Source organism: Hylobates moloch, unplaced genomic scaffold (assembly GCF_009828535.3).
Source record: "Hylobates moloch isolate HMO894 unplaced genomic scaffold, HMol_V3 SCAFFOLD_7, whole genome shotgun sequence".
NCBI lineage: Eukaryota > Metazoa > Chordata > Mammalia > Primates > Hylobatidae > Hylobates > Hylobates moloch.
Window position 1 is genome coordinate 69,491,054 of NW_026652282.1, and position 26,003 is coordinate 69,517,056.

Sequence of the window (26,003 nt, forward strand, 5' to 3'; positions counted from 1 at the left end):
AAATGGTGGATTGTATATTTTAATAAGCCCATTTGTTTAATGAAATATTCTCTTTGCATAAATAATGTATGATTGAAAAAGGGAGAAAAAGCAAACCTTTAATCATTACTATATATACATCAAACCTCTCTAGATAACAATGTGTTTGATAAAATTTGTTCTTTTTGAATTATGACCCAGTGTCTAGTTTTGCTAGTAAAGTTTAGCAATGTTGCAATCTTGAGGAGATATTTCTTGCATATTATACAAGTATTTTATACTTGAGCAAATACTTTCTGATAATTTCCCAGAAATGGTGAAATATGTTGACCTTTACTAATGGGGCAGGGTATCGTGGTAGTTATGGATATATTCAAGTTCAATACATTCTCATCTACCTAAGTACTCACACCCAAAATTGAAATAATCTTCCTACAAATCCTATTCAACAGTATGGTAGTCCTTTTTTAGGTAGAAACCACTAAGACAAATGGCCAGTAACACCTTATTACCTCAGCATTGCTACACAGGTAGACAGATGCTACTCTAGTGGGATTTTAGGGAGCATTTTCAAAGACAAAGGTAATCTGTTAGCTGTGGTTCAGGTTAGCCTGGACTTAACTATGCTTTATCATAGGACGCACAAGAATTGGGGTGTACCCCTCACTTGCTCTTTCCTTCCCTTCCAAACAGATACCTCCTGAGAGACTGACAAGGCAAATCAGTCTCAGTAGGTCACTGAAGTGAGAACAAGGCATTCAATAAAATATTTAATGTTTTTCATAAATTATAAGCAGTAATGACCTAAATAGTATCATGCCTATTGACAAGGAGTGATGATCAATGTGAGTAGTAAATTAATATTCTCAGTTATTCAAACTTCAGGTAAGCTGTTATTATTCCTGGCCACCAGACCTGCCATTTTACTTTGAGTTACAAGTGTGCCAAAATGCAAGGAATAAGCTAAACATGATATAAACTCCAAATAATACTTTTAAGGAGAAATAAAAAATATTTTTACTCAAGATAAAATACTATTACAGTAAAATGGCAATTAACTGGAATGCTAGGGGTTAATGAGAAGGTGTGAATAATTGATTTTTTAATGATGAACTGAAGGTGATAAAAAGTTTATTCTTAAAAATTATTCAGAATGTATTTTTTCTTTTTATCCCACCAATGTGTGTTAGGGCTTGAAAATTCATTGTTAGCCTCAGTGAGGGAAATACATCTGCTTAAATAATATAATATAATCTAGAAAAAATATAGATACCAAGTGTTTTGGATTATCTGTTCACATATTCTTTTCCATTAGTAAAATAATTCAAAATTGACCATACAGAATTTCTAGAAAATATATGATAAACCAAATGAATTACAAACAAAACAAAACTTTAAACCAGTAACTGCTAAAAAATTTCATATGAAATGATAACGATGATACAACAAACATTGTAATAGAGTTTGTATAAACACTGACTATACATTTGAGAAATATGAAATGTGGTTTTCCGCTTAAGTCAATTGTGTGTAAGGAAAATACAGAACTCCTATAAGCACATAGTACGCAAATATTATAAATTCCATGTGATTTTGGAAGAAGTTTCACTTTTTTGTTTTATAATTCTGTGTCAGCAGTTACATGATACTCAAATGTTGTATTTAACTAATCTGTAATGTTTACTTCAAATCCATTGTTCAGTTCATTACATTTCTGGTAGAACTCAGGAACAGCTGGTCAGAGTAACTGAATTTGTAGGCTTTTTTGAATAAATATCTTTCCTCAAATTTGGGAAGCTTTATTTGGTGAACTACTAATGATATATTTCTCATTCACCAAAGCTATGAAATGCAATATTCAAATTAGAAGGGTAATACACATCTCACTTAAGTGATATTTCAATTCCAAACTCACTTTATACGGACTGGTTTGGAAAACTATGAAATAAATCTTCAAAGAGATGAGACTGGTTTAACAAATATATTAGAACATACACATCCAAAAGAGTGCTGTACATTTCCAAGTAGAAAATTTGGAGTGTTATAAACTCATTTCAATGATGTTGACATTATTCAAAGCATTTTGGGAACTTTCCTTTTGGAACTGTCAATTCATACCTCACCCAGAGATTTTGTCTCATTGCACTCCTTTTATTTTAATTGAAAATATAACAGCCCCAAATGAACATTCATATTAGTCACTAAACGTGGCTTAGAATAAATTCTGACTATTTTTTAAAATCAAATGTTCCCTCAAATGAGAATTATTTGTCACTACTGAAGCATTTAAAAAAGTTCCACCAGCTCCTAAAGCAATTGTGAAAGAACTTCAAAAACTTTTGACGAGATCGAACATTACTGAAGTAAGTATATATAACTTTCCAATCAGGTATTTCTTCTATACGTGGTGCTGTTTTAGAGTGCTACAGGAAATAAAAGATCAGTAAAAGATAATTTCCTGGGCAGCAAGAGCTATTGCTTGAGAGTAAGAGATAAGACAGGTACGTGAATGTCTTTACTGCAAAGAAAACTGTTAAATGTCACAAGGGAGTTACAATAAATGAAGTGCAACAGGAGCTCAAAATATGACAAAATTACACCTACTTGTGAATTGATAGCTTAACCTTAAAAGATGTGTAGAACTCTAATAGAAATAAAAAACATCAGCATTTTAGGGGAAAAAAAAGAATGGCATGAGCACGGTGGAATAAAAGATAGGATGTATTTGGGGAATGGTCAGTTCAACTAGAACTAGAAAGGGGAGTTAAGGTCCCTGTGTGGAGATCATGAATGGCAAGGTGCATTTATATCTAATTCTGTAGAAAATAGGTAGCCATTGAAGGCATTCAAACAGAGGTATAGTATGATCAGAAATGTATTTTTATACAGTACAAATCTTAGGTGTCTGTGTGTACAGTAAATTAAAGAAGTACAGAAACGGTTATAATAGTTTGGAAGAGAAGTAATTCCGGCTTGGAACCAGGGTAAGGAGGTAGGAATTAAGAAGAGAAATATAAAGCACACTACTGAAGAAAGGCCTTATGTATAAGATAGAAGAGAACTAAATAGTCTGGAGATAATGGAAATAGTCCTTTTATGGCTAACTGCTTCCCAGAGTGCCTGGTCTGCTGGAGCTAACAGAGAATTGCAACTTTAAAAGTAAATGAAAGAAAGTGTACTTACTGTTGGAAATCTGCATCTCATGGCTAAGAGTGGATACACAACGAAAATAATGCACTTATTTAGATGTATACTGGAGTCACATCATATGTATACTTAACGTTCATGAGTTTAACTATAACACACTTGCCAGTCTCATGTAAAATCATACTTATACTTTAAATAGACTCTTCATATCAAGGTATCAATTATATATGATATGTCTTCATTACTGTACATGGTTGTACATTCATAAGAAGGCATGCAAATAGTTAAGCTTTATAGATGATTTAGGTATTCTTAAAGGAATTTTTGCTGTTTTATTTTACACAATTTAGACCCCACATATGAATCTGCTTTAATGTTTCTGCTAGATTATTAGATTGTCAAGAGCAAAGTACCAAGTTTTAAAAATTTATTCTAATTATTTTATATAGTCACACAGAGATTATATGTTAAAAACATTCATTTGATTTCAAAAATATGTTGTAAAGACAGTTCTACGTATATACTGTACATCCTATTTTAAAAATCTGAGACCAACTTATGAGGCTAGTAAGGCTACTATCTGATATATACTGCATTTTATGTGAGCCAGGAAAATTGAGTATTTGATTACTTAGCATTTTGTTAAATGGCATTTGATTAAATGAAGCAATCAAGAAATAACCAGGCCTCTCAAAAGAATTCAGCAGTAAGAGACTCATAAATCAGTGTTTTAGCTTTCCATCAGTTGTTTTAGTATTAGATGAGCATAGAAACCTATCAATCACTCTGCTTTAATAGGCAGAGCTTCCTAATTTTTTTTTCAGTTATGAGGTGTACAGCACAGAGAACATTGTTGGGCATATGATAGCACTCAATAAATATTTACTGATTGACTACTTGAATTAACTTGGGCGTTTATTATTCACTAGCTGTAATTTGCCAAAATTTAACAAAAAAGCCAAGAGTGGCAATATATATGAGACTAATGCATGGGGTAAGGAGCTGTGGACGAGGGGAGTAAATTATTTATGCTTGAGAACAATGTGTTCTGGAGCAAAGAAAAAAAGATGTCTTGGTGTATATAAAAATATTTTCCTCTTTGCTCTCTACGAAGTCTTCAGAAAAGTTTTCAGAAATTAGAATGCCTTTACAAATTAAAGTTTCAATGCTACAACTTTTGGATAAACAACTAACATATTTTTAAGCATATGAATTTTTCTTCTATTATGTGATAGAAATCTGGTGCTTAGAAAACTATTAGCCTGGAAAGTTCATCTAATTGAAAACCAAAATGCTATTTGAAATTTGTTTTTATACATAGTAGTAAAATTTTACGAACTATAAAAATTAAAATCAGGGAAACTAGAATTCTAAGATGTTTCAGTGAAATTATAAAAGGTACTCAGATGTAACATCACAAACCAAATTCATCCTACTGATTCTTGAGATATTACCTGTTAAAAATAATGGAAGATAAAAATAAAATAATGTAAGTTAATATGTGGAATGTTTATCTTCTTATCCAAAGGCACTAAAGAATAAACAATCACAAATCTAGAGCCCCTAAAATTATGTTCTCTAGCATATTGTAAAATATTATATTAATTCTACTCATGTAAAAAAATAGAAATTTGGGAAATATAAAAGCTCTTTACTAATTTCAGAATATAAATTGTCAATGTTAGCTTTAAATTCTAAATACATTTATATAGTTGAAATGAAGCAGTTTATTACATGCACATTCAGAGATCAGTTCCTCAAACAACAACAAAAGATTTATTGCTTTTGTCAGGCTACCCATATTTGCTGGGCTGGAATAGAGTGGTTACCATGAATCACAGCTCTATATCTTTTCTTTGCATATGACTACATGTTGAACCAAAAGATGGGTTTTTAAAATAAATCAAACACAATGTCTGTCTGTTGCATTAACACTGTATGGACTGATACATGTATTCTGTAATTTAAAAAAAACAGCAGAAAAAAGTAAGCAAGATGAAGCCCTAGGTAGCTATAGATCCTTGTCCTCCCCTGTAAATATTAAATAAACAACTAGTGACTAGTTGAAATAACTTTATAGTAGCTCTTGAAACCATATTCACAGCAACCAATTGAGTGTACAATCAAGAAAATGTCACATTCAAAATAGTAGGAGATTTCACAGTGTTTTTGTTTGCCTTGTTGCACCCCTTCCTGGTATGGCAGAGCACATTTTTGGGGAAGTGTGGTGGCCTGATCCCCAGTCTCTTCTGTGAGTAAGAGAGTGTGAGGTGGACTGAATTTGCAACATTTTAATCTGTCTGGGGTCTGCCTGAGGAATTTGTCTCTTTATCTCCTAATTTGGAGTTTAGACAGCCAATAGTGGCACATCTCAGATCTCAGGCTAGTGGAATTGGTGAGAAGCAGTGAACAAAGCTCATGAAAACCTCAGAGAGACTGAAGACCCATGGACCCTTGGGGAAAGAGATTACTAATTGAGGAATATAATAGAGCAGCTTAGGGTTCTGGAAGATGCTGGAATGAGACTTTAAGAAAATCTAGATATTTTAAAGTAGCCACATAGAGCAGGGGCTTCAAGATGGCTGGCTAGAGACATCTGGTATTCACCTCCTCCACAAAGAAGAAACAAAACAGCAAGTAGATAATCACACTTTGAATAGGTCACCTAATAGAGAAGGCTGGAATTCGACAAAGTGACAAAACACTTAAGGCAAGGAAGGAGAGAGGAGCAAAGCAGCCTACTGGGCCAGTGGGAGCTAAGAGCCTACAGAGGTTCCCCAATACAAGTAAAGAATAAGTGAGTGACACCCAGTAGTACACATTTCTACCATGGATTCCTGCAATCTTAGCCAATGGAAAGTGCCTCAACTCACTTAGGCCCTGAAACTAACAAAGGAAGCTTCTTGAAGATGAGGTGACAGCATTGCTCCAGAGAAGGAGCTCACACCAGGTCCCCTCACACACCAAGTCCTAAACAGTTACACCCAGATGCCACTTTGAGAGGCCAGTCCCTACCAGATTGCTTCCTGCCCTGCCTCTCCAACAGCTCCTGCATCTCCAAATCCCTGAAGCCTAATTGTCATCACCCACATGAATCTGGGCAGTGATGCTGACTGCTACCACCAGGGCTGAAGCACAAGCCATTGGCTGTAACCCTTCTGCCTCTAGTATCAGGGCTGCCTCACATTTAATAGCACCTTGAGAAAAGGCTACCATACTTACAACTGCCACCTGTGACTGAGATGCCTGCTACCCAGCCACCTGCTCAGGATGCTGCCACTGAAAACAATCTTACCCTCCCCAGCAGCAGAACTGCAGCACAGCCACTGCTATCCCCACCAAGCATTCTGTAAAAGCCTGGCAATCACCATGCTCCAGCCTACCGCAGCCAGTGCCTGCACACACCATTGAGGGCTAGAGGACAGGCCTTCCTGGCTCAGCTTCATCCATCCCAATGCCTGAGCACACTGTCAGTGCCTGTAGGTTACCCCGCCCCATCCACCACATTTAGCACTACTCTTGAGTGCCTGAGGACAGGTCCACCCAGCCCATCACAGCCATTGCCAACAGCAGGATGAACTGTGTGGGAGACAGAGGATTGTCCTGCCATGACTGCTGTCATCACTCAGGCCACATTGCTGCTCAGGGTCCCAAGGACTCACCCACCCATCCAGGACATGGCCAGCACCTGAGGAAGCTGCCTGGAGGCCCAAGAATCACCACACCTGTACCTGCTAATACCAGTGCCAGAGTATTCTGCCCTAGGGCCCAAGGACAAGCAGACTCAGCTTGCCACAGCCACTGAGGCCCCAGGACTGGCCCATCTGAATGTCTCTGTTCTCAGCAAAACTTCAACATAGCCTCCACTAAAAATCACACCCTAAGCACTGAGAAAACGACAGACACTACTGATGCTATTTACAGGTGAGGAAATCATTCAAGGACTATGCTAATGGACACATCCAGAATGAAAGCCAAAGTGCCCTACCCAACAAACACCATTGATACATCTTCAGAAAAAGTGCTCCCCTACCAAAGGAAATTAAAAATATTGGAAGAGGCAACTGTTATACCAGATGCTCAGATGTCAATGAAAATACATAACATGAAAAGACAAGGAAATATGATACCTCTAAAGGAACACAATATTTATTCAGCAACAGATTATATTCAAGAAGAAATTAATGAAAACCAGAAAAAATAATTTAAAATATTGATTATAAAGCAGCTCAGGGAGATACAAGATAATTCGGAAAAATAATACGAAGAAATGAGAAAAACAATTCAGGATATGAAAGAGAAATTTACTAAAAAGATAGATACCATTTAAAAAAGAAATTCTGGAAAAATTCATGGAATCAAATAAAAAATCTAAAAAATTCATGGAATCAAATAAAAAATATATTCAAAGTTTCAAAAATAGATCACACCAAGCAGAACAACGAACTTCAGAATGGGAAGATAGGTCTTTTGAAATAACCTAGTCAGACAAAAAAAAAAAAAAGAGAAAAGAAAAAAGGATAAAAAAGAATGAATAAAGCCTACATGACACACAGAATACCATAAAGTGCCCAAATATTTAATTTTATTGTGTCCAAGAAGGCAAAAAAAAAGGAAAAAAGTCAAAGCAATAAAAAACCTATTTAGTTAAATAATGGCTGAAAGCTTCAAAAGTCTACCAAGAGTTTTATGCATCCAAATGCAGGAAACTCAGAAATCCCAAAAGAGATACAATGCTAAAAGGTCTTCTCTATGGCATAATACAGTAAAACTGTCAAAAGTCAAAGGCAAAGAGAGATTCTGAAAACAGCAAGAGAAAAGTATCTAGTCACCTTTATAAAACCCACATCAGACTAACACCAGATTTCTCAGTAGAAACTTTACAGGCCAGGAGATAGTGGAATGATATCTTCAAAGAACTGAAAGAAAAACAACCCTGCAAGCCAAGGATATTATACCCAGTAAAGTTATTCTTCACAAATGAATACGAAATAAAATATTTCCCAGACAAACAAAAGCTGCAATTCACCACCACTAGACTCACCCTGAAATTGTTTAAGGGAGTCTGACATGTTGAAGTGAAAGACAATACTAGCATCATGAAAACACATGAAGGATAAATCCTACTAGAAGAGCAAACACACACATGAGAAAGGGAAAAGACTCCAATGTTACCATTACAGAAAACTGTCAAATTACATTTGTAAACAATAAAAGTAAAAGGAAGGAACAATCCTCAGCAAACTATCGCAAGGACAAAAAACCAAACACCGCATGTTCTCACTCATAGGTGGGAATTGAACAATGAGAACACATGGACACAGGAAGGGGATCGTCACACACCGGGGCCTGTTGTGGGGTGGGTGGAGGGGGGAGGGATAGCATTAGGAGATATACCTAATGTTAAATGACGAGTTAATGGGTGCAGCACACCAACATGGCACATGTATACATATGTAACAAACCTGCACGTTGTGCACATGTACCCTAAAACTTAAAGTATAATAAAAAAAAAAGGAAGGAAAAAGGATATTATTAAAAACCACCAGAAATCAACTAGTAAAATGACAGGAATAAATATTCACATATCAATTATGATTTTGAATATAAATGAATTAAACTTTCCACTTAAAGCATATAGACTGGCTAAATGGACAACAACAAATAAACCATCACTCCACTATATACTGCCTACAAGAAAGCAATCTCACCAATGAAGGCATACATAGACTGACAGTAAAGGGATGGAAAAAAATATTCCATTCAAATGAAAACAAAACATGAGCAGGAGTAGCAATACTTAGATAAAACAGACTTTAAGTAAAAAACAATAAAAAGAGAAAAGGAAAGTCATTATATAATGATAAAGGGATCAATCCAGCAAAAGGATATAAAAATTCTAAGCATATATGCCCCCAACACCAGTGCACCAAGATATACAATGCAAATATTATTAGACTGGGAAAAAAAAGAAGAGACTCCAGCACAAGCATAGTTAGGAATTTCAACTCCCCACTTTCAGCATTAGACAGATCATCTAGACAGAAAGTTAACAAAGAAATACTGTATTTAAACCATAAATTACATCAATTGGACTTAAAAGACATTTACAGAATATTTCATCAAAAGGGCTACAGAATACACATTCTTTGCAACAGCATATGGAACATTCTCCAGTACAGACCACATGTTAGGACACAAAACAAATCTCAACAACCTTTTTTTAAATTACAACTATTTAGAGTATCTTCTTAGACCACAGTGGAATTAAACTAGAGATCAGTAACAGGAGGAACTTTGGAAAACTTACAAATACATGGATATTAAACAACATGCTTCCGAAAAAGAGGGAAGAAATTAAAGAGAAAATAAAAAAGTATTAAAACGAATGAAAATTGAAACAAAGCATAGCAAATGTAGGTACAGCAAAAGCAATGCTAATGTAAAAGTTTAAAGCAATAAACACCTAGATGAAAAATTTAGACGGAATTGTATTAAATGAATTCACTTCAAAAATGAGTAAAACATGAACAAACCAAACACAAAATTAATAGAAATAAAGGAATAATAAAGATCAGAGCAGAACTAAACAAAATAGACACTAAAAATATATAAACTATCAACAAAATGAAAAGTTGCATTCTTAAAAGATAAACAAATTTGATAAACTGCAAGCTAGACTAACCAAAAGAAAAAAAGAAGACATAAATAAATAAAATCAGAAATGAAAAATAGACATTGCAACTGATACTACAGAAATACAAAAGATCATCAGAGACTATAAAGAACAACTATACACTAGCAAATTAGAAAACCTAGAGGAAATGGATACATTTCTGGACATAACCTATTAAGATTGAATTGAAAAAGAAATAGAAAACCTGAAGAGACCAATAAAAATTACTGATTGAATCAGTAATAAAAAAAAAATTCTACCAGAAAAGAAAAGTCCAAGACTGAATGACTTCACTGCCAAATTCTATGAAACTTACAAGGAAGAAGTAAAACAATTTCCCCTGAAACTACTCCAATAAAATTGAAGAGGTGGGAATTTTCTCTAATTATATAAGGCCAGCGTTACCCTGATAACAACACTAGACAAGGATGCAAAAAAAAAAAAAACAAATACTTTCAGCCAGTTACCCTGATTAATACAGATGCAAAAACCCTCAAGAAAGTTCTAGCAGAATGAATTCAACTGTACATCAAAAAGATAATACAAAATGATCAAGTGGAATTCTTCCCAGGGATGCTAGAATGGTTCAACACATACAAATCAATTAATATGACACATCATATCAACAAAATGAAGGACAAAAGCCTTATTATCTCAATATATGCAGAAAAGTGTTTGATAAAATTCAGTATCCCTTCATGAGAAAAACAACATAGTGGGCCCAGAAGGAATGTACCTCAGCATAACAAAGGACAAAAATGAAAACCAACAATTAACATCATACTGAATGATAAAGGCTGAAAGTCCTTTTTCTAGGAACTGGAAGAAGATAAGCATGCCTACTTTCACCTCTCCTAGTCAACACAGTAATGGAAGTACCATCCAGAGTAATCAGACAAAAGAAAAAATAAAAAGCAGCAACATTGGAAAATAAGTCAAATTTTCCCTCTTTGTAGATGACATGACCTTCTATCTAGAAAAAACCGGAAAATCCACCAAAATAATTCTTAAATCAGATAAATTCAGTAAAATTGGAGGATAAAAAATCAACATATGATAATAAGTAGCATTTCAATAAGCCAATAATAAATTAGCTGAGAAAAAAATCAATAAGGCAATGCAATTTACAATAACTACAAAAAATAGCTAGGAATAAATTTAACCACAAGGGCGAAAGAATTCTACAAGGAAAACTACAAAACACTAATGAAAGAAATTGAAGAAGACACAAACAGAAGGATCTCCTAAGCTCATTACAAAAAAAAAAAAAAAATCAGCTGAAAGCATCTCATTACCTGACTTCAAAATACATGACAAGGACAAATAGTATGGTACTGGTATATAAACAGACATGTAGAGCAATGGATCAGACTAGAAAACCCAGAAATAAATCTACAAAGGGAATAAGGCAATAGGACAAAGGCAGTAAGAATGTGTGTTAGAGAAATGATGCCCTCTTCAATAAATGCTACTAGGAAGATTGCATATCCATACGAAGAAGAAACTAGACTCCTGTATATCACAATATGCAAACATAAACTCAAGATAAAACCTTAAACATAAGACTGAAAAATATAAAACTACTGGAAGGAAACATAGGGGAAATACTTCAAGCCATTAGTGTAGACAAATATTTTATGGCTAAGACCTCAAAAGAAAAGGCAACAAAAACAAAAATAGATAAAAGGGACTAAATTAAACAGCTTCCCCATAGAAATGGAAACAATAGAGTGGATAGAAAATCTGTTGAATGGGAAGAAATATTCGCAAACTCTTCATCTGACAAGGGACTATTCATTCAGCATACAGGACAGACTCAAACAACTCAACAACTAAAAGACAATTTCAACAAAAATTGGCTAATGAGAGAAAGGCAGTGCAAGCTGGCCAATTAGAAGGAACAATTGTCCTCCGCTCAAGAATACCAAACTGAAGAATGATCCACACACACACACAAATCTTCATAAGAACTAAAAATCAGGTTATCAATCACAGTACTTGGCTTTAACTTAATATCACTGAAAGAGACAATGAAGAGGATTGGAAAGACGATCTTTAATAGTGGACACCACACCTCCCCCAACCCCAGCAGGATCCATGTGGTGTAGAGAGAAAGTCTGTGCACTTAGGGGAAGGAGAGTGCAGTGATTGTGGGACTTTGCATTGAAAATCAATGCTGACCTGTCACAGCAGAAATGAACAATGGGCAGAATTCATCTGGCATGCATGGAGGGAGTATTTAGACCAGCACTAGCCAGAGGGGAATCACTCACCCCAACAGTAGGAACTTGAGTTTTGGCAAGCCTCACCACTGAGGGCTAAAGTGCTTTGCAGTAGTAAGTAAACTTGAAAGACAGTCTATGTCACAAGGATTGCCGTTCCTGGGCAAGTCCTGGTACTGTGCTGGGCTCACAGCCAGTACACATGGGCTGCATATGACCTAGTGAGACAACAGCCAGGGCAGCCGAGGGAGTGCTTGTGCCACCTGTCCCCCAACCCTAGATAGTACAGATTGCAGCTGTGGGAGCGGCACCTTCCCTTCACTTGAGTAGAGAAGAGGGAAGAGTAAAGAAGACTTTGTCTTGCAACTTTGATAACAGCTCAGCCACAATAGGATAGTATCCAAGGAAGAGTCTTGAGGCTCCTATTCCAGGGCCTAGATCATGAACTACATTTCTAGACACACTCTGGGCCAAAAGGGAATCTGCTGCCTTGAAGGAAAGGACACAGTCCTGGCAGAATTTATCAGCTGCTGACTGACATGCCCTTTGAACCTGAATAGTCATCAGAGGCAGCCAGGGAGTACTTGCCATGGTACTTGGGTAAGATTCAGATGTGCTGGCTTCAGTTGTGAACAAGCACATTCCCAGCTTTTGTGGGCATGGGGAAAGACACCTTCTACTTGAGAAAAGTAGAGGAAAAAGTAAAGAAGACTTTGTCTTGCAGCTTCGGTACCAGCTCAGCCACAGTGGAGATAGAGCACCAAGCAGGTTCTCGGGGTCCCCGATTCCAGGGCTTGGCTCTTGGATGGAATTTCTAGATGTGATCTGTGCCATAGGGGATCCTATTGCCTTTAAGGGAGAGTCTCAAGTATGGCAATATTCACCACAATATAACTGAAAAGTACATTGACCTTGAGTGAACACTGGTAGTAGCCAGGCAGTCTTTGCCATGGGCCTGGGGTGGTGGCGGCCAAGAGGTGAGACACCTCTACATGTTGAAAAAGTAGGGAAGAGTTGACAGGACTTTGTCTTGTGGCTTAGGGGCCATTTCAGCCACAGTAGAGTAGAACACCAACTAGATTCCTAGGTTTTCCAACTCCGGGCCCTCTCTCTTGGATGTCATCTTTGGACCTGCCAGGGGCCAGGGAGAACTGCCATCCTGAAGAAAAGGACACAAGCCTGGGTAGCACTGATAATTGTAGAGCCCTAAGACCTTGAGCAAGCATAGGCAGTAACTAGGCTATAATTTCCATGGACCTGGGGTGAGATCCAGTACTGTGCTGGTTTCAGGTCTCACCCAGCACAGTCCCAGTTGTGGTGGCCATAGGGATGCTTGTGTCATCCCTTCCCCAGTTCCAGGTAGCTCAGCACACAGAGAGACTTTGTTTGTTTGGGAAAAAGTAAGGGAAGAGAACAAGAGTCTCTGCTTAGTAATCCAGATAGTTCTTCTGGATCTTATCCAAGACCACTGAGACAGTACCTACATGAGTCTGTGAGAGATATAGCATTACTGGGCTTAGGGTGCCGCTTATACAGATATGGCTGCAGAGACCAAGAACTTTTGGATCACAACATCCAAGTTCCTTTGAATACCTGAAAAGCCTTCCCAAAAAGGACAGGTACAAACAATCCCAGATAGTGGAGACTACATTCACTATTTAACTATCCAGTGCTCAGGCACAGACAAACATCCACAACCATCAAGGCCATCCAGGACAACATGACTTCACTGAACTAGGCACCAGACACTAATTGTGGACAGACAGAAATATGGGACCTTTCACACTAAGAATTCAAAATAGTCATTTTGAGAAAACTCAAAGAAATTCAAGATAACACACAGAAGAAATTCACCAGCCTGTCAGATAGATTTAACAAAGAGATTGAAATAACTAAAGAGAATAAAGCAGAAATTCTGGAATTGAAAAATGCAACTGACATACAGAAGAATGCATCAGAGTATCTTGGGAGCAGAATTGATCATGCAGAATAAAGAATTGGTGAGCTTGGAGACATGCTATTTGAAAATAAACAGCCAGAGAAGACAAAATGTAAAATAACACAAAATAATGAAGCATGCCTACACCATCGAGAACATAATCTCAAAAGGGCAAATCTAAGAAATTTTGGCCTCAAGGAGGAAGTAGAGGGATAGGAGTATAAAGTTTATTCAAAGAGATAATAGCAGAATTTCCCAAATCTAGGGAAAGATATTAATATTCAACTATAAAGAAGTTATAGAACAGCAATTAGGCTTAAGCCAAATGAGACTACCACAAGACAAATAATAACCAAAAGTCAAGGATATAAAAGGATCCTAAAAGCAGCAAGAGAAAAGAAACAAATGACATACAATGAAGCTCCAATATATCTGGCATAAGCCTTTTCAGTGGAAACCTTACATGCCAGGAGACAGTGGCATAACATATTTAAACTGCTGAAGAAAAAAGAAATTGTCCTAGAATAGTGTATCCAGCAAAAATATCCTTCAAACATGAAGGATAAATAATTACTTTCCCAGACAAGCAAAAGCTGAGGATTTCATCAATACCTTATCTGTCCTATGAGAAATGCTAAAGGGAGTTCTTGAATCTGAAAGAAAAAGATTTTAATGAGCAATAAGAAATCATCTGATGGTACAAATCTCCCTGCTAATTGTAAGTACAGAGAAAATCACAGAATTTTATAACACTATTATTGTGATATTTAAAGTACTCATATCTTAAGTAGAAAGACTAGAAGACAAACCAATAAAAAATAACATTTTTTATTAGATTTTTCTTTGCTTGTTTGTTTATGCAATCAGTGTTGTCATCAGTTTCAAATAATGGATTATAAGATATTATTTGAAAGCATCATGGAAACCTCAAATCAAAAAGCATACAATGGATACACACAAAATAGAAATGAAAACATAACACCAGAGACAATTTCCTTCAATAAAAGGAAGACAAGGAGAAAGGAGAAAAGAGAAGACCACAAAATAACCAGAAAACAAATAAAATGGCAGGTGTGAGTTCTTACTTATCAATAACAATATTAAATGTAAATGGACTAAACTCTCTAATCAACAGACATAGGCTGAATGAATAAAAAAGTAAGACTCAATGATCTGTTGCCTATAAAAAACACACTCCACCTATAAAGACACACCTAGACTGAAAATAAAGACATGAAAAACAAATTCCTTGTTAATGGAAATCAAAAAAGAGCAAGAATAGCCATACTTATATCAGACAAAATAGATTTGAAGACAAAAAGTATAAAAAGAGATAAAGTCATTATATAATGAAAAGGGGTCAAAACATCAAGAGGCTATAACAGTTGTAAACTGCACCAAACACTGTGGCACATAGATCTATAAAATATTTATTATTTGGGGTAAAGAGACAGATAGACTCCAACATAATAACATCTAGAGACTTTGGCATCCTACTTTCAGCACTGGACAGATAATCTATACAGAAAATCAACAAAGAAACACCAGACTTAATCTGCACCATAGACCAAATAAATCTAATAGTTATTTACAAAACATTTCATCCAGTGGCAGCAGAATACACATTCTTCCCCTCAGCACAAGGATCATTCTCAAGAACAGACCACATGTTAGGCCACAAAATCTTCTTTTTTTTTGGCTATTTTAAAACTTTATTTTGACATAACTATGCTTACAGAAGTACACACAAATTATTTAGTAGAATGCCATTTACATTTAACTTCTCCTACACAATTTGGACCACAAACTTGGTACGTGGTTTAAGATTTTTTAAAAAATCACAATGTGGTTTATCTATTACTAATATATAAAAGATTCTCTATAAAATACTGCTAAAGAAGATTCAAGAACCTTGAGAAATGTACTTTTGGTTCATCTCAGAAAAATAACACATATTGTACTCCATATGTTTATAATACTGGTGCAACAAAACATTGAAAACATTGTTGTAATGTCTTAATGCCAGCATAGAAACTTCAATAACTAATAGATATGGAAGGGAGTGAGAGGGAGCCTATGTACACATTTGAAACTGTAATAAGATATCTGATTTATTTAACATTGCATGTAGATGGTAAGTATACTAAAATCAAAATTTGAGTAATTTCTTCAGTCTGAATTAATACTATGTGCTCTCTTCAACTCATGAGGTCAACAAGAAAATGGCACATGCTAGCTGTAACTTTTTCTGATGCATGAAAAATCACAAATTGTGTTTCTTTCTTAGCTTTTCAGTCCAGAAGTGACAGTACACTACAGCAAGGTATTTCTTCCATTGTCAACATTCATACAGTGGCATATAATGTATACTAGAATTTTAATTTGTGCCATCACTCCTGCAAAATGTAACATGCTAACGTTTTGTTTCTTGATCATAAGAAAAAATTCTAGCTTCAATTCTATCCAGTATAGGGGAGGGGAAATTGGAAAATAAAAACATTCAAACAGTTGTGTGCAAATATCACATTTTTCAAATGGAAGAATTTCTGACTGAACCAGAAGTTCATACTGCTAATACACATTTCACTGAAACATTTTTTAATAAGTACAAATACATGGTATTAAAGTTCAAAACCTAATACAGGCCAGACAATTAAGTTCTTATTTTCTGGAAGAAGGCCTCAAGTCCCAATCAATTTCTAGTAACAATGTTTTTGCAGATCAATTTAATAATAAGGGGTTTTTATTTCCTTCATGGTTTTGTTTTGGTCTTAAAGACTAGATTAAAATTTAGTTCAATCCCCCAGAAAGCAACTGGTTTTACTTTTGCATTATCAAAAAAAAAAAAAAAAATCCACAAAAAAACCTCTTCTCCAAACCAATTCCTAATACTGAATCTGTGCTCAAGTTGAATCTTTTTCTGTACAATGTAAATGCTTACTTAGGCGAAATGTACCCATGAACATTAAAACTAGTTGTTTGAAAGATTTAGCTAGACTTATAATTTAAGTTTTAAAACATAAATATATGTAGCTTGATCTTCTGTTGATAGTGATTGTCAGACCCTAGATTTCAATATTTAAAAATTCCCATTCATGCACACAAAACATATACCATAATCACATAACTTACTCCTCATAGATTGAGAGATTCTTCTGTTGCTTTAAATCTTTGGACTCCCAGTCAATTTCAAGGTCAAACAACTTTTAACTCAAACTTCACTCTCAGACTATTAACAAATTTCCGCCCACACATGATTAATGTTTATCATGTACCCACACATGATATTTCCTGTTCTACTGGCAAAATCGGAAACCTGCCTCAAAGAGGTCATCAGATTTAAGAAAAATGGACCATAAACTGTTTATTGCAAAATATATTAAGAAAGGTCAGAATTCAAGATTCCCTATTGGTGTCATACTTCATTTTATTGCAATGAATAAGTGCTTTCAGAAAAAAAAAGAAAGAAATCTTGTGTTGGATTATTTCATACTTTTTAGATACTAGCTAAAGAACCTACAAAAATGTTTTGGAGTATACACCCTACCAAAAAAGTGTTTTAAAAACTCAGAAAATGGAATTAAGTCAAGTATCTTCTCTGGTCACAATGGAATAAAACTAGAAATCAATAACAAGAGCAAGGCTGGAAGCTATACAAACACATGGAAATTAAACAATATGTTCCTGAACGATCAGTAGGCTAATTAAGAAAACAAAAAGAGGCCGGGTGCAGTGGCTCATGTCTGTAATCCCAGCACTTTGGGAGGCCAAAGAGGGCGGATCACGAGGTCAGGAGATCGAGACCATCCTGGCTAACACAGTGAAACCCCATCTCTACTAAAAATACAAAAAATTAGCCAGGCGTGGTGGCGGGCGCCTGTAGTCCCAGCTGCTCGGGAGGCTGAGGCAGGAGAATGGGGTGAACCCGGGAGGCAGAGCTTGCAGTGAGCCGAGATAGTGCCACTGCACTGCAGCCTGGGTGACAGAGCGAGACTCGATCTCAAAAAAAAAAAAAAAAAAAAAAAGAAAGAAAAGAAAAAGAATATTTAAAAATTTCTCAAAACAAATGATAACGATACAACAACACACCCCAAACAATGGGATACAGCAAAAGCAATACTAAGAGGAAAGTTTAAAGCTGTAAGTGCCTACATTCAAAAAGTAGAAAAAATTTAGATAGACAACTCAAGATGCATTTCAGAGAACTAGACAAGAAGGAGCAAACAAAACCCGAAGTTATTAGAAAAAAAAAAAAAATCAGAGCAGAAATCAAGGAAATTGAAATAAAAAATAGTACAAAAGATCAATGAAGTTAAAAGTTGGTTTTTAAAAAATATAAGAAAATTGACAAACCTTTAGTGAGACTAACTGTGGGGAGAAAAGAGAGAAGACTCAAATAAACAAAATCAGACGTAAAAAAGGAGACATTACAACGGATAGTGCAGAAATTCAAAGGATCATTAGAGGCTATAACGAGCAACTATATGCCAATAACTTGGAAAACCTAAAAGGAATTGAAAAATTTCTAGATACATACAACCTTCCAAAATTGAACCATTAAAGCATCGAAAACCTGAACAGATCAATAATAAGTAACAAGATTGCAGCAATAACAAAAAGTCTCCCAGCAAAGAAAAGCAAGGGACCTTATATCTTCACTGCTAAATTTTACCAAGCATTCAAGAACTAATACCATTCCTACTCAAACTATTCCAAAAGATAGAGGATGAGAATATACTTCCAAACTCATTCTATGAGGCCAGTATCACCCTAATACCAAAACCAGACAAAGATGTCTCAAAACAAAACAAAACAAAAACTACAGACAAATATTCCTGATGAATATTGATACAAAAACTTCAACAAAATACTAGCAAATTGATCATAGGAACACATTAAAAAGATCATTCATTATGGCTAAGTTGGATTTATTGCAGAAACTTAAGGATGGTTAAACTTATGCAAATTAACCAATGTGAAACATCATATCAACAAAATGAAGGAACAAAACCATATGATCATTTGAATTGATGCTGAAAATTATTTGATAAAAGTCAATATCCCTTCATGATAAAAAGAAAAATGATTCTCAAAAACTGGGTACAGGAGGAGCATACCACAACACATTAAAAGCCATATTTGACAGATCCACAGCTAGTGTCATACTGAATGGGGACAAAATGAAAGCCTTTCCTCAAAGATGTGGAAAACAACCAGAATGCCCACTTTCACCACTGTTATTCAAAATAGTCCTGGAAGTACTAGCTAGAGCAATCAACCAAGAGAAAGAAATAAATAAGTTTGAAAGGGGAAGTCATATGATCTTTGTTTGCAAATGATATAATCATATATTTGGAAAAATCTAAATACTCTGCCAAAAAACTATTAGAACTAATAAACAAATTGAGTAAAGTTGCAGGATATAAAATCAACATACAAAAATCTGTAGCATTTCTAAATGCTAACAGCAAACATTCTGGAAAGACAGTAATCCCTTTTACAATAGCTACAAAAATAATATAATACCTAGGAAATTACTAAAAGAGAAGTGAAAGATCTCTGTAATGAAAACTCTGAAACACTGATGAAATAAATTGAAAAGAACACAACAGAACTGATAGTCCATGCTCATGAATTAGAGGAATCAATATTTTTAAGGTGTCTATACTATGTAAAGCAATCTATCGATTCAATTCAATCCCTATCAAAATACCAATGACATTCTTCACAGAAACAGAAAAAAAATCCTAAAATCTATCTGGAACCATAAAAGAACCAGAATATCCAAAGCTATCCAGAGCAAAAAGATCAAAGCTGGAGGAATCACATTACCTGACTTCAAATTATGCTACAAAGCTGTAGTAACCAAAATAGCATGATACTGGCATAAGAACATACACATAGACAAATGAAACAGAATAGAGAACTCAGAAACAAATCCATACATCTACAGTGAACTCATGCTTGACAATATTGCCAAGAACATACACTACGAAAAGGACAGGCTTTTCAACAAATGGTGCTAGGAAAACTGGACATCCATATGGAGAAGAATGAAACTAGACCCCTATCTCTCACTATATAAATTTTAAAAAAAAGTATTAAAAACAAATCTAAGACCAGAAACTATAAAATTACTAGAAGAAAACTTTGGCAAAAATCTCCAGGACACTGCACTTGACAAAGATTTCTTGAGCAATACTCCACAAGCACAGGAAACCAAAGCAAAAATGGACAAATGGGATCACATCAAGTTAAAAAGCTTCTGCACAGCAAATGAAACAATCACAAAGAGACAACACACAGAATGGGAGAGAAATACCTACAGACTACCTGTCTGACAAGGGATTAATAATCAGAATACATAAGGAGCTCAAACAACTCTGTAAGAAGAAAATCTAACGATCTGATTAAGTAATGGGCAAAATATCTGAACAGACCTTTCTCGAAAGAAGACATACAAATTGCCAACAGGCATATGAAAAGGTTCTCCACATCATTAATCATTGGAGAATTGCAAATCAAGACTAAAATGAGATATCATCTCACCCCAGTTAAAATGGTTTTTATCCAAAAGACAGGCAATAACAAATGCTGGTGAAGATGTAGAGAAAAGGGAATCCTCATAAACTGTGGGTGGGAATACAAATTAGTACACGCACTATGGAGATTAGTTGGCAGTTCCTCAGTAAACTAAAAATAGAGCTACCATAAAATCCAGCAATAAAGGTATCAGTATTTATCCAAAATAAAGGAAATCAGTAAATTGAAGAGATATCTGCACTCCCATGTTTATTGCAGCACTATTCACAATAGACAAGATTTGGAAGCAACCTAAGTGTCCATCAACAGGTGAATAGATAAAGAAAATGTGGTACGTATACACAATGGAGAACTATTCAGTCATAAATAACAATGAGATCCTGTCATTCGACACAACAGGGTTGGAACTGGAGGTTATTATGTTAAGTCAGATAAGCCAGGCACAGACAAACATCATATATTCTCACTTAGTTGCAGAAGCTAAAATTTAAAACAATTGAACTCATGGAGATAAAGAGTAAAGAGATGATTACCGGAGGCTGGAAAGAGTAGTGTATTTTTTACAAAAAGTGCAATAAGCCAAAATACCAATGTAGTAAATAAGAATTGTGCTGTTCTTTTGATACTGAAGAAAACAAAACCCAGTAAAGAAGTAGTCAGAATATTCATCATCATAATTGAGTGATATTGTTCTATTAATAAAAAAATTAAGAATTTTTTTAAAAATTGGCATCAAAGAGAGTAATAAACTTAGAAAAAAATTAACGAAATAGAAATTTTCTCTACTGAAAAGTACATAACATTCTTGAAAGAAATTTGAACAGATGTAGTGAGTGAAAAATCATAACACATTCATGGACCAGAAAACATAACATGAAGTATTAATGCATGCTATGACATGAATGAACCTTAAAAACATCATATTAATTGAAAGAAAACAGTCTCAAATGGCCCGTATTATATGACTCCATTTATATTAAAATGCAGAAAAGATAAATCCATAGAGATAGAAAGATTAGTGGTTGCTTGCTTAGTGCCGGGATAGGGGATGCCGTGTGCTAATGGGTATGGGGTTCATTTTTGAGGTGATTAAATGTTCGAAAATTAGATTGTGGTGCTGCTTGAACAACTTTGTAAATATATTAGAAACCACTGAATTCACACTTTTAATGTGTGAATTTTATATTATGTAATATACGTCTTAATCAAATTATTTAAAAGTGATCCCTGCTAACTCTACCAACTCAACACAGATTACAATTACTTTTTTAAAAACTTGAATATTTTCCTGAGAGTCATTTTGACCAAGTCACTGAATCTTACTGGCTCTCATTTTCCTCAGGTAAAATAACATTTGAGTTGGTTTAAATGCCACGATATTTAAAGTTTCTATTGTTATTAAACTTTATTTTTAACAAAAGCACTAAAGTCCACAAGTAATAAAGAAAGTTGGAAGACATTACCAAGGCACTTTTACTAATAGAAATGTATTGTGCTTATAAAGATTTTTAAAGGAGGTTCACCAAAGTGGTTTACTTCTATTAATTCCAAAGACCTTCTAAAATCCATGAGAAATGGGAATGCAATTAATTATCAAGCCACAATAATAACTGAAATGATAAATGTTGTATTTATGGTGCCTTTCTTCCAAAGTGCCCCAATATCTTCACAACGATGATCATTAATAAACTTTAATCACAACAGCACTCTTGTGATAAGCAGGCAGTCTGACATAGAGGTAATATGAAAAGTGAATGGCACTTTGGAGGGAGACCAATATGATTGTAATCTGGCTCCATGAGTGAGGTTAGCCTGGAGAGTTTTTTAAATGGAACTTGATTGTTCGTAGTATCTTGCTGTAGTAACATCCTGCCAGTTCCCTTAATACCACTTCAACCCTTCATATTATATTCCCAAGAGGCTCCTAAAGAGAGCTGATTTTAACTTCTTAGAATCCTTTAGGATTTTTTCAATTTGTACTCAGTTTTCTAGATAGTTTGGTGCTATACTATCCTCCAGAAATAGTATCTCAGCTTGAAGATAAGTGGTGTAACACAGAAAAGAGGCAGCTATCTCTGTTATATAGTTTCAGGGTGAGAAACTCAAGAGAATTGTTTGTTTTCTTACAGTTTCATAGCAAGAATGTTGACAAAATGGAGAACTACAAACCACTGCTCAAGGAAATAAGAGAGGACACAAATAAATGAAAAAACATTCCATGCTTATGGAAAGGAAGAATGAATGTCGTGAAAATGGTCATAGTGCCCAAAGTAATATATAGACTCAATGATCCCCATCAAGCTACTATCCACTTCCTTCACAGAATTAGAAAAAAATACTTTAAATTCCATATGGAACCAAAAAAGAGCCCACATAGCCAAGACAATCCTAAGCAAAAAGAACAAGACTGGAGGCATCACATTACCTGACTTCAAACTACACTACAAGGCTACAGTAAACAAAACAGCATGGTACTGGTACCAAAATAGATATATAGACCAATGGAACAGAAGAGAGGCCTCAGAAATAACACCACACATCCACAACCATCTGATCTTTGACAATCCTGACAAAAACAAGCAATGGGGAATGGACTCCTTATTTAATAAATGCTGTTGGGAAACCTGGCTAGTCATATGTAGAAAATTGAAACTGAACCCCTTCTTTACACCTTATACAAAAATTAACTCAAGATGGATTAAAGACTTAAATGTAAGACCTAAAACCATAAAAATCCTAGAACAAAACCTAGGCAATACCATTCAGGACATAGGTATGGGCAAAGACTTCATGACTAAAACACCAAAAGCAATGGCAACAAAAGCCAAAATTGACAAATGGGATCTAATTAAACTAAAGAGCTTCTGCACAGCAAAAGAAACTATCATCAGAGTGAACAGGCAACCTACAGAATGGGAGAAAATTTTTGCAATCTATCCATCTGACAAAGGGCTAATATCCAGAATCTACAAAGAACTTAAACATATTTACAAGAAAAAAAAATCTCATCAAAAAGTGGGCAAAGGACATGAACAGACACTTCTCAAAAGAAGACATTTATGCAGCCAACAAACATATGAAAAAAAGCTCATCATCACTAGTCATTAGATAAATGCAAATCAAAACCACAATGAGATAACATCTCATGCCAGTTATGATGGTAATCATTAAAAAGTCAGGAAACAACAAATGCTGGAGAGGATGTGGAGAAATAGGAACACTTTTACACTGTTGGTGGGAATGTAAATTAGTTCAACCATTGTTGAAGACAGTGTGGTGAATCCTCAAGTATCTAGAACCAGATATACCATTTGACCCAGCAATCCCATTACTGGTATATACCCAAAGGATTATAAATCATTTGACTATAAAGACACATGCACGCGTATGTTTATTGCAGCACTATTCACAATAGCAAAGACTTGGAACCAATCCAAATGCCCATCAATGATAAACTGGATAAAGAAAATGTGGCACATATACACCATGGAATACTATGCAGCCATCAAAAAGGATGAGTTTATGTCCTTTGCAGGAGCATGGATGAAGCTGGAAACCATCATTCTCAGCAAACTAACACAAGAATAGAAAACCAAACACTGCATGTTCTCACTCTTAAGTGGGAGGTGTACAATGAGAACACATGGACACAGGGAGAGGAACATCACACACTGGGGCCCATTGGGTGGTGGGTGCCTAGGGGAGGGATAGCATTAGGAGAAATACCTAATGTAGATGATGGGTTGATGGGTGCAGCAAACTACTATGGCAGATGTATACCTATGTAACAAACCTGCACGTTCTGCACATGTACCCCAGAACTTAAAGTATAATAATAATAATAGAAAGTTGACAAAATGACCACAGATTCTAAGTTCTGATCCAAGAGTGTTGGTGATAGAGCTTCAGCAACAGCTTGGAGGGTAAAACTCCATGGATTCCACTTCCCCAGGCTGCGTTGATTTTCCAAATATGAACTAACTAAAAAGAAAAGTTGAGGTAAAGTGATTCCCCAGGGCTTCTCCACCATATTCTCTCAAGTCAGGTTGGCTTACACAGGTCTGATATAGTATAACAATGGGCTTTTAATGGTTGTAATGAAGGTGATAACTTACTTGCAGTCTTCTTTTAGCCAGTGCTACAAGTTTTCTTTCTGTTAACTTGTGATAATTGTGGTCTGTGCAAAATTTTACTTGAAATTGGAACGTAAATGAGACATAGACTAGCAGAGTTTCATGAACTTTCCAACTATGAGTTCATATGTATAAGAAGTTTATGTGCCAGGAAAGGTACAAAAAGCCTTGCATAGATTTTTTTTTCATTTCCTGTCACAAGATTCCTGTGAAGTAGGAATTAGTACCCACATTATATAAATAAAGAAACTGTTACACAAAGAGGATAAGCCACTGGCTATACCTTCTTATCTGTTCACAAGTAGAAAGTGGCAGAGCTTGAATTTGAATCCAGGTCTGTCCATGCTCTAAGCCTATACTCTAAATTTTTATGTCAGGTTGCCTTTCTTTTAAGAAGATTACCATTCATACGACAGTTGCTAAATTTTGTTGCAATAAATAAAATAAAAGCAGGTTCTTTTATTTTAAAAAATTGTTTCTTTAAAAGTTCTGTCAGAAAAAAATAGACTGTATAAAGGTAAAATCACAGGTTAAATTATCCTTTAGGGAGTGGTGGGTTTTAAAAAAATTTAAATTAAACTTTGCATTCTCAGGCCTCCCAGTAAGTCAAATACAGTTGAAATAGTTATGCTGTATGGTAAAGCAGAAAATACGATAAATAATAAATTGCTGAGTTGGAATTCTGGTTCTGTCATTTACCAGCTATGTAATCCTAGGCAAGCAATTGAAATATGGACAAAATGCCTATCTGTCCAGATCATCATGAAGATTAAATGAGATTGGTTACATAAAGTGACCAAAGGTCCCAGCACATGGTCAGCCCTCAACAAATGGTAAGTGTTATTGTTACTACTATTATTAAGAATAACACTGAAGTGGTAAAGAAGTACAAAAGAGTAGGTGAATGAAGGAGGGGTGTGTAGAGGATCTTAATGGTATGATTCAATGTTACTCTAAGCATGTTTCTTTAAAGAGCAAACACATAAAAATGAGTCAATTATCAATAAAGAATGACTGTTAATGATGATGATGGAGTTCTTGTGTTATGGCCAGATGATACAGGGATGCTTCCTATACTGTATTATCGCTTTTCATTTTTCAAGCAGGGAGCTGTAAGATGGAGGGAGCTAAAAGAAGATGGTTCCTTAAACTGGTTCAGAACAGCCTGGAAGCATCTTAAATCCAGACAAATCTTAAGTATTGTGGTTGAAAAGATAGGAAGTGCTAGGCTGGGCCCAGTGGCTCACCCCTGTAATCCCAGCACTTTGGGAGGCCGAGGCGGGAGGATCCCCTGAGGTCAGGAGTTTAAGACCAGCCTGGTCAACATGGTGAAACCCCATCTCTACTAAAAATACAAAAATTAG

At 35.4% G+C, this 26,003-nt stretch overlaps 1 protein-coding gene across 1 annotated transcript in view; it reads right to left on the bottom strand.

Moving 5' to 3' along the window:
* The window catches only part of HDX (highly divergent homeobox), a 178,549-nt gene that overhangs the window by 117,204 nt on the left and 35,342 nt on the right, over window positions 1-26,003 (bottom strand). The window lies entirely within an intron of this gene.